Source organism: Citrus clementina, unplaced genomic scaffold (genome assembly GCF_000493195.1).
Source record: "Citrus clementina cultivar Clemenules unplaced genomic scaffold, Citrus_clementina_v1.0 scaffold_2, whole genome shotgun sequence".
Lineage (NCBI taxonomy): Eukaryota > Viridiplantae > Streptophyta > Magnoliopsida > Sapindales > Rutaceae > Citrus > Citrus x clementina.
Window position 1 is genome coordinate 11,931,449 of NW_006262688.1, and position 10,789 is coordinate 11,942,237.

Genomic DNA, 10,789 nt, shown 5'->3' on the forward strand with positions numbered 1-10,789 from the left:
AATTTAAATTAAATAAATATTGTTGTAAATAACATAATTTTTTTCTTATTTACAAAAAAAATTCTTCACACATGGAATGATCATCATAGAAAGAGCAGGAGACTCTACTAGTGATCAATAATAACTCGGCTTGGACTAGGTTCGATATGCTAGATGACGGCTAATTTTTGGTCAATAATTGAATGTAATGCCCATATTAGGCCCTGTAAAAAACTTTGCTTACCAGATAATGAAATTAGAACATAAAGCATACACACTATATAATATCATAATGTAAATAAAATTAAGCATATAAGTAGACAACATAACGCAAAACTATCAAAACGATAAATAAAAATAAATATTACATAATTAAATAAATAACAAGTGGCAAAATTTATTATTAGATTGTTAATGCTATGTTTGTGAAAGTTTATTATTAAAGTGTATGTTCTTATTTATTGAGAAATAATAATTTTTGTGATTAAACTTTATTTTGATTTTCTAGTATTCTTTAATTTAAGGATTAAGTTATTGTAAAATTTATAATTTTTATCCACTATATTTTTTATATTTTAATATCAATTTAATAATTAATAACAATTAATAATTATTATAATTTTGATATAATTAAATTTTATCAAAATAAAAATTATTTTGATAATAAAATTCAAACCAAACCCATTTGGGTTGGGTTAAAAATATTTAAGTTGATTTGGGTTGGATCCAAATTTTTATAGTTTAGTTTGGTTTGACTTAAAATCCAACCCATACCCACCCCTAATACCAAGCAAAGGGATTTAAGCCCATTGTGCACATCCGGTACATGGCACGGTGACAAGGATTGGTTAAGGTAGGTAAAAATGCAGCGTGAAATAAAACCCATATACTATACCAGCGGGTTTGACGTCAGTTTAATGACAGCACTGTACTACGAAGTCTTTTTAGGCTTTGCTTAATGATTCCTTTTAAGGTTACCTTCTAGTAATGTTAAACAATCTGGGTTTGCTAGGGAGAGGAAGATGCTGGATTTGAGATAATTGACCTTAGTTAATCTAATGGTTGATATCAATTCTGCGGTCAATCAATATTTTCTTTTGGTGGGTTGGCTAAGCGTCCTATCTATAAGATGTTGAGATTAACTATCGGGTTAAATCACTCATTATGTTTTGGTCCGATCTTAGCAGCAGCTGCATTGACAGATTTGAGCGCCCAAGTTTTCTAGGGAATATGATATCAGCTGACCTCCCATGCGGCCCAAAAGAGAGGTCGCTGAACCTTCCCTTTTGAGGAGAGCCACTGAAGATGGTGTTTGAACGAGACATGCGCAATGTATTTTGCCTCGGTTGGTTTTCTAGGGTCCACGTTTTCAAATTCTCATTGTCAGACTATAGTGCGTCACTCATGACCTATCCTGCAGCTGGCCACCACATCGTCATTGCTGAGTTTGGTGAGCTTATTTTAATCAAATCAATCATTATCAACCAACAACATTTCGTTCCCTACGAAAAACTTCTCTCATTGTAAGAGGCCTGGGCTCATACTATAGTAACAGCAGCATTGGTACTTAATTGATACTAGATATCAGTCTCGCGATCCTATCATGTGGAGTTGTTCCATTCAGCTGGGGGATTTAATAAAGAAAGACTTTTTAAAGTCTACGGTTTAGTTTATCAGACCAACACCCTCCTCCCTCTTAGCTCTCATAAATTTGATGTTTCACATTGTGCCTGGTGAGATTCACTACCATGGTTGTTGTAGTAGTAGTAGGCTGGTGGGACATTGTCGTCCAACTACAAATTACAAATTAATGTAGTAGTATTGTTAAATTAAAAGTTTAAACGATGTTTTCTAGTCTCTAATTATGAATCCGTACTGAGCTTTAAAGGTTGATTTTAATATGTTTTAAATATTACCTAACAAGGAATTTGAAGACGTATGCTGCATATTTTAACTTTTTAAGGACCTAACAAAAGGATTGAATTTCCTAATCTCTCGTCCTTAGTCTTACCAATGATGCTGATTTTTACACGCTATCCATCGATTAATTTCCTAAATGAATCGTTCAAATGCCAAAAGAAGAATGAATGTATTGTGTATGTGGGCTTTACATGAGAGTAATGTTCATATTATAACTCATATTTAATGAGATTATTCTATTGATTTTTATAATCAGATAATTATTAGAATTAATTTACAAATCTTATATAGCACGGTTTAGGATTTTAACCATCTGTAATATTCGCCCACTTTACTCACATTTCGAAAAGAAAAAGACTGTTTTCACTCAAATTAAAAAAAAAAATTCACCTCCACAATATGTTGTGGAGACTCGAACCCATAACTTCACAATTATGAGACTTGAATTCTAACCACTGTACTTGCTTTGCTCTGTTTGGAACAACAACAACAAAATGCAATTTCGGACATGTGAGCGCTGGATTCATTGATTGATCTGGGAGCCCCGTCCTTGTCATCGTTTCTTAATTTATGCTGCTTGAACTGAGGGTACAAGATTTGGACCGTGTCAATGGCACCAACTTTTGTCTGAGTAGAAATGTGTCAGATCATGATTGACGAAATTAAAGAGGTCCACCTGCAATGGCAAGTAATTAAATCCACTCCAATGTTCCACGTCTTCAAATCTTCCATGGCTTCACATGACGCTCCTTTGCTACCCAATCAGTTCACAACGTGTTACCAGTTACTCGTTACTGTTCTACACCCGTGCTTCCTCACAAAATGTATTATTATTATTAAATGTTACGATCATTGCCTTCCGGGTTTGATAAGTTACAACTAAATCGACTTACAGTTTGCTTAGAATAATGTAAAAATAAAATGAATTTCACTGTTTTAGATAGACGTTAACTTACATTATTTATGACTTGGTAAAACTTTTAATGGGGACGTAAAAATTCTTTCACCCCCATGAAGAAAATTAGTCGGAGTCATCTCATCTTATCTTGTAAATACTTATTTATAAAAAGATAGGATAATTTTTTTTCCATATTATTTTTTAACTTTTTGCTATTGTCATGTGGGGTTAAGAATCCAATAGATTCTTGATATTTAATGTCTATAAATTTAAAAAGGAGGAAAATCTTTTGACCATTACTCTCATAAGTTATAATGTTGTGTCACCATCATATTAACAGTATAAATTCTAAAATATTATGTAATCAAAAGTCTCTTACATGTGCTTGTGTAAGAGACTGCATTTTATGAATTATTAAGTTAGATCAATATGTGTTATTTCACCGTGAAATAATGATATTTTATAAAATACAGACGTTTGTGCATTAGAACTTTCGTGACTTCAACACTATCATAAAAGCTTATGAAATGTAATTTTTAATGCCTAAAATGATCTCAACAACCACCGAGTTTATTTTATAGAAAAAACAGTATGAACCAACCTTTCTCCTCCAATTTGCTTACCTGAACTTAAATCCATTTACCTTCCAATCACATAAAACAATCAAGACTCATTGGTAGGGGTCCTGTGAGAACCCTTTGATGCTTGAATTAGTTATTGAATTTATGAGAAATGAGAAACAAAATGAGAAAATAAGGTTTTCATAATGTAGTTTGTTCATCTCAAATCATGATTAACCTAATAACGTTTGTTTATTTCAATTTGAGTAGTATTAAACATTCCAAATTTTTTATCCTAAAAAATTATCCCAAATGATGTGACATTCATCAATTGGTTGATGAGATAATGCAATTAATTCACTTGAATCTTGTTAATAATTACCAACAATTCAATTAATGACACATAATTTAGAATCAATTTTAAGATAAAAAAATTTGAGATATGTATCTTTATTCTTTCAATTCATGGTTGGAGTTCAAACCCATGTCGATTCTAATCGCCGTAATTAACATGAGTTCAGAGTCAATTATCTTATCTGTAATGTCAAGAAAATCCTACCAAAACAGTAGTTAAGAAAACATTAGTTTCAATCGATGTCTATTATTTCATCGTACCACCATTTAGGGTATATATATATATATATATATATATATATATATATATATATATATATATATATATATATATATACGCGCGCGTGTGTGTGTGTGTTTTGGCTAAATACAACGTTTTTGCAATTATCATGATTTAACCTACAACAGATATAAAATAAACAATAGAAACAAGAGAGCGAAGTAGTCAAATTGCAATCGGCAACCATGCCAAACTTTTCTTTTCCTTTTTTTTTTTTTTTTTTGTAGTACTTGAAAACAAAATAATATAATCCGTCGCTTGTCGATTCCCAATTTTTTTTTTTTTTTCCTATCGATGGGACATGCGGGTGACGTGCAATTTCCAAAGCAATAGTTCTTGCCAAAATTTCGACGTGCATGCGAAATATATATATATAATATAATATATGCACATCAATTTTCTCAATCACACTACAAGACGACATTACAGTCCAAGAGTTTCCTTCGTCCCTATAAATTTTTTAAAATAATGATTGTGTGAGGAATCTTTTTCATATATATATATATATATTTTTTTTTTGGGTTAATTTGTTTTGTTTCATTATTTTCAAAAATAAATAATCGGACGTGACAAACATTCAGCTCGACTCGTGGCTCATGGCCTCTTATGTCCCCAAGGTTATGCTCTTAAGCTATCTTCACCTTTGGGTCCTGCTCATTTTTTGTTTTAATCCATTAACAAAGATACAATTCAAACCTCCCGACGGGGGAGTGAAAACGCTTTTTCAATCCTCAAGTGATTTTCACCGATCTCTCCACAATTATCTCCAACTTATATATAGATCATACACTGACATGACATTTCCTGGATCAAAGTTTTAGTTTGTTTGATTGTTATCACCAAGAACAATTTCGTAATTTAATTAAATCATATCAAATTTCTTGATATTGTCTTCAATATATAATTAAATGCATGTGCTTTCAAATTGTCTTTAGTTTGAAGTAAATTTTAATAAATTATTTGAAATTTTCATGAAATATAGGTTCTTTTAGATAACTTGAATTTCTTTTATGATAAATTATTTGAATTTTTTAAACGTAATATTTTTTTCCCCTTAATTTCTTTCATAATTGTTCACTATAGGGTATAAGTGTATTTTCCCACAGTTGCTATCACACTTACCAGTTGAATGTTTGGACAAGGAGAGGTCAATGGTAATTTGGACATAAAGTCCATTTACGGTGGATTGTAGATAGCTGAGGGAGGTTAGTGAAAATTACCCTTTAATTAAATTTATTGATATTTTCGATTTCGACTTGATGACTAAGTGACAAAAGTTCTTACCACATCAATACTATATCCGATATGGTGCAGTTGATAGATAGTCAAACCTCATTGTGGTAGTTTCATTCTATGCACAAATTCAAAGTATAAGGTAGGGGTCCGAGATTAATATGAGAGACAAGTTTTAATAAAGTTAAGAGAAATTTTTAATAAAGTGGTTGATATGAAAAGTTGATCAATGTTAAGATCCTCACAATCTAATCGAAAGCGAGAGAACTGATAAAAGATACAAAATTAAGTTACGACTAAAATAAAGGCCCAATAGTTGAACTACAACTGAACATAATTGATTGAGAAAAAAAAAAGAAATGAAAACATAGAACTGCACCTAATGAACAAGTGGTATAATATATTCAAAAGTTCAAGAGAGCTCAAATCAAAATAAGGTTTTAACTATTGAACATGAGATATTGTAATAATATGAAACTTATTAATCTAAAATTTTAATTAATGTGTGCAAATGATGGTTTCCTACTAGCCAACCACATTCTATCATTAGTCTTCTATTTATTAAATACTACTAAAATCACTTTTTGAGGTATCTTGTAAGATAAGATAAAGGAAAGAGACACACAATATACAAGTAAGATCCTCTTGTTAACATGAATATGTTCATAATATTGATTTTGATAATAACAAACTTTAAATATTTTTTATTAAAATGTTGGAGCTATTCATTAATAAACGAAAGCCTTATGATCATTCCAATTATATTCATATAAGTTGGATAACTGTTAAATTTCAAATTGGAAAATGATTCTCTATAATATCTGGCTAAAACTATGATTCTGGAAATAAACGGTGAACCGATTAAAACCAGAGAGTAACAAATTGCTTAAGCTTTAACCGGTTAAGAAAAATGAAAAACACAAAATGCTTGGAATGCTACTGGAATTAAACGGCGAACCGTTTATTGAAACGGTTAACCGATAATATCCATAATGGAAGATTATATTCACATGGCACCGTTTAACAGAAACGGATAAAGCTAATTTGTTTTGCAGGTTACTGAAAATAAATGGCGAACCGTTTATTGAAACGGTTAACCAATAAAATCCAGAATGGTAGATTGTATTCACCTGGCACCGTTTAACAGAAACGGATAAGGCTAATTTGTTTTGCAGGTTACTGAAAATAAACGGTGAATCGTTTAGTGTAAACGGGTAGCTGAAGTTTATCTTGCAGGTCTCTGGAATTTAATAACGAAAAGGTAAGCCTAAACGACAAACCGTTTATTTAAAATCTGGCCTAGCGGTAACTTTGACCAGCCTAAACGGTTAACCGTTAATGGTTAATGGCGAACCGTTTTCGAGCAGACAATCTGTAACGGCTAGTTTTTTAGCTCCAACTATAAATAAGCTCTTTCAATTTTAAACATGGTTGATCACAACACTACTATTGAGCTTATATTCGAGAATACAATCTTCATAGAGCTTTAAACACATTCTTGCTTCATCTATTCACACATTGGGCATTGATTTGTAATCTTAAATATTGTGTGAGAGAAAAATAATTTGTAATCTTTTACTTTGAGTGATTGTAAGTGTTGGGATACACTTGGGTTAAGAGATTGAGGATAATCTCTTGTTGTAAAGGTTCATTGACACCTTGGAAGTCAAGTGTAAGCATTTGAAACCTTGGAGGCTTGCTTAGTGAAATCCTCAAGCCCGGAAAGCTTGGAGGCGTGGATGTAGGAGAGATTGGCCGAACCACGGAAAAATCTTCGTATTTGAATCTCTCTTTCCGTATCTTTTTATATTGTGATTGATTTAATTGTTATTGCTTTAAATTCGTTTTAAATTTGCATGATATTTTGTTTTAGAATTGAATAATTTTTAGAATGCCAATTCACCCCCCCTCTTGGGTTGCTTAACTAGAATTTCACCTCTTTGTGCACTTAACAAGTATGTTATTCACCTAAAATAGAATGCTTACAATAGTTGTGATAATGTGATTTAGAAGGTTTCAAAAGGAAAAGTTGATTATTTTTATCTCTATTTTTAAGTAATCAAATATATATTATTTGGATATGCTTAAACATTCTATATATTTGTAGAATAGCCCTTGAACTTTTTTCTCTTTTCTTTTTAGTTAGGTTAGTGGTTTGAGTTCTTTCAGGAAAAAGGTTATGTTTTGAGTGTTTTATAGGTACCATGAGAGCTTTAAACGAACAAAAGAGAGAGCAAATTCAACAAAAGATGAGTAAAATCCACCCTCAAAAGAGCTTGGATATTGCATTAGGTAACATTTTGAAAGTAATATCAAAGACAACTGTTATCAATAATACAAACAAGAAGATTAAACTTTTTATTAGTAGCTCAAACAAGATGGCAGTAGCAGCTTTTCCCTCAGGCAACTTAGGTAGTTGCCTAGGGCCCCACAACATATAAAAGGCCCTAAAATCTTTTTCAAAATTATAACTATTAAGTTTCTAATTTATATATGTTATTATTATTTTATAATAACTTTTTCCATAAATAAATTATCAAATCCTTACAAAATCTCCTTTTAACGTTAGGATTCACAATTTTTATCCTATTTATTAATATAAAATCTCTAATTAACATTATTTCATTTAAAACTCTATAAAAGCCAAATATTTGCTAACTTATTATTATCCATTACTAGTTTTTATCAATTAAAAAAAAAGTGCCACGGCAATTCCCAATCCCTGTTAATTTGGAAAACTGAAGGCTTTGGCAATTCCCTTCATCAGTCTCAATCTCTCCTCCATCAAAGCACATGTAATTTATTTTTTAATTAATTTTCTTTATTTATATTTTTTTATTTAAATATGATTAGCTCATGCTATCCCCTTGTTAGGATTTTAGGGCATGTAAACCGGTTTCTTTAATTGTTGCTTAAGAAAAAAAAAACAAATATTTCCATTGACATTGCTGATAAAGCTTCAATCCATCAATGTTAAAGTTCTTAAATATCCAGGTTTTTTTTTCTACTCTCTTCTTAACTAGTTATATTATTTTATTGTTATTGTTTCTTTTTTAAATATTATTGTGTATTGTTTTCTTTTAATAATCTAGCATAATTGTTTGCTCATTTACTCTTCTTTCCCTAAAAATATCTACTAGAAAATGTGCATCAAGATACGAAAAACTTCAAGAAAAAAAGAAAGAGAGACGAATAGAAAATTTAGTACAATCTCAAAAGGAAGTTCTTGATAAATTTGTCAAAATTAGTAAAAAAGATGTGAATTTGAGTGAACTATCAATAATTGATCAACAAGCTCAAATTGAATTAAAAGATGATGAATCAATTAATGAAAACAATGACATTGAAGATAATAATAATCAAAATTGTGATAATATCCTTATGGGAGATTGTAATAAAAATATGAATAAAGATGAGAGATGAAACTGAAGACTTTGAAGAGTATTGTTTTTCAAATAATATTTATGGTCCTTGGGAAAATATAAATAATAAATTAAGAGATTTCCTAGGAGAGAAAGGTCCAATTAGAGATAATAATTTAATTTTTTCAAAGGATGAATTTTCTAGGCATTTCTCTACTACATATTACATTAAAAAACTACCCAATGGATAATTAAAAAAAAAAAGTGGTTGGTTCATTCAAAAGATTTTGATAAAGTATATATTATTTTTGTTGCAAACTATTCCATACAAACTCCAATAAAAGTCAACTAAGTAATGAAGGAACTAACGATTGAAAAAACCTTAGTGTTGAACTTAAAAGTCATAAAACAAGCAATGAACATATTACTAATATGAATTTATGGGTTGAATTAGAAGTAAGATTATTGAAGAAAAGAACAGTTAACAAAGATATTTAAGAAAAAATTAATAAGGAAAGAGATCATTGGAAAAAAATACTAATAAGAATTATTGTCGTTGTAAAGAGTCTTGATAAAAATAATTTAGTATTTCATAGAAAGAATGAGAAGATGTACCAAGATAACAATGAAAACTTTTTAAGTTTAATTGAAATTATTGCAGAATTTGATCCAACAATGCAAGAACATGTTAGACGTATTAAAAATGGTGAAATTCATAATCATTAACTTGGGCATAACCTACAAAATGAGTTGATACATATGTTGGTACTTGAAATAAAAAATGCAGTAATTAATAAGATTAAAGAAGCAAAATATTTCTCAATTATACTTGATTGTGCTCCAGATATAAGTCATCAAGAACAAATGTTTATTGTATTAAGATGTGTGAATATTTCGACAAACCCAATAAAAATAGAAGAGTATTTTTTTGGATTCTTAAAAGTTGATGACTCTACTAGGAAAAGCCTCTTTAATGAACTCATAGATACAATAAAAAATCTTGAACTTTACATTAATGATGTACGAGGACAAGGATATGATAATGGTTCTAATATGAAAGGAAAACACCAAGGTGTACAAAAAACGACTATTAGAAATCAATTCTAGAGCATTTTATACATCATGTTGTTGCCATTATCTTAATTTAGTGCTTTGTGATATGACTAATTCTTGTCCTATAGCTATTTCATTTTTTAAAGTTGTACAATGTATTTATTCATTATTTTCTTCATTTTCCTCTTCAAAGAAGCGATGAAAAATTTTATAAAATAATATACTTAATTAACTATCAAATCATTGTCACAAACACGTTGGGAAAATCGTTTTGAAAATGTGAAAGTAAGAAGATTTCAAGCTCCACAAATAAGAGATGCTTTACTTGAATTAGAAGAAATTAGTGAAGATAGAATTTTATCTCCTGGAGAGTCTTTTAAAATTAATTATTTTATATACATAGTTGATCAAGCTATTTCTATTAATAATGAGTAGATTTGAACAAATTCAAATGTATGAGAATATGTTTAGATTTTTGTTTAATTTTTTAAAAATTACAATTGTTAAGTGATGATGTTTTAAAAACTTATTGTGTTAATCTTGAAAATGCTTTAAAACATGATGCACATTCTAATATAGATGGTTTAGATTTGTTTTCAGAGTTAAGAATTTTAAAAGAAGTTTTTCAAAGTGAAAAAAATACCCCACTTGATGTACTTAATTATTTGAAAAAAATTGATTGTTTTCCAAATGCATAAATTGCTTATAGAATATTATTAACAATACCAGTAACAATTGCTTTTGCAGAAAGAAGTTTTTCAAAATTAAATTTGATAAAAACTTATTTAAGATTAACCATGTCGCAAGAAAGATTAAATGAATTAGTTATGTTATCTAATATCTATTGAGAAAAATATTTTAGTGAAATTAGAATATAAAAATTTGATTAAAATTTTTGCATCTCATAAAGTTAGAAAAATTTATTTTAAATAAATGAATTTTTAGTAATAATTTTTTTTTTGAAAGAGCTAATTGAAACAATTGGCTTAAGACCTCAAAATTGGTTGAGCCGCCCGGACAGTATGCTTGTCTGTGGGGTGCAGCATAAGGTATGTACATGTATAAAGAAACATGTCGTACATGGATGAATATTGTACCCCAATTACTAATAGCCATGCACGGCCAAGTAGTATGCTTTGCTTAAATGAAT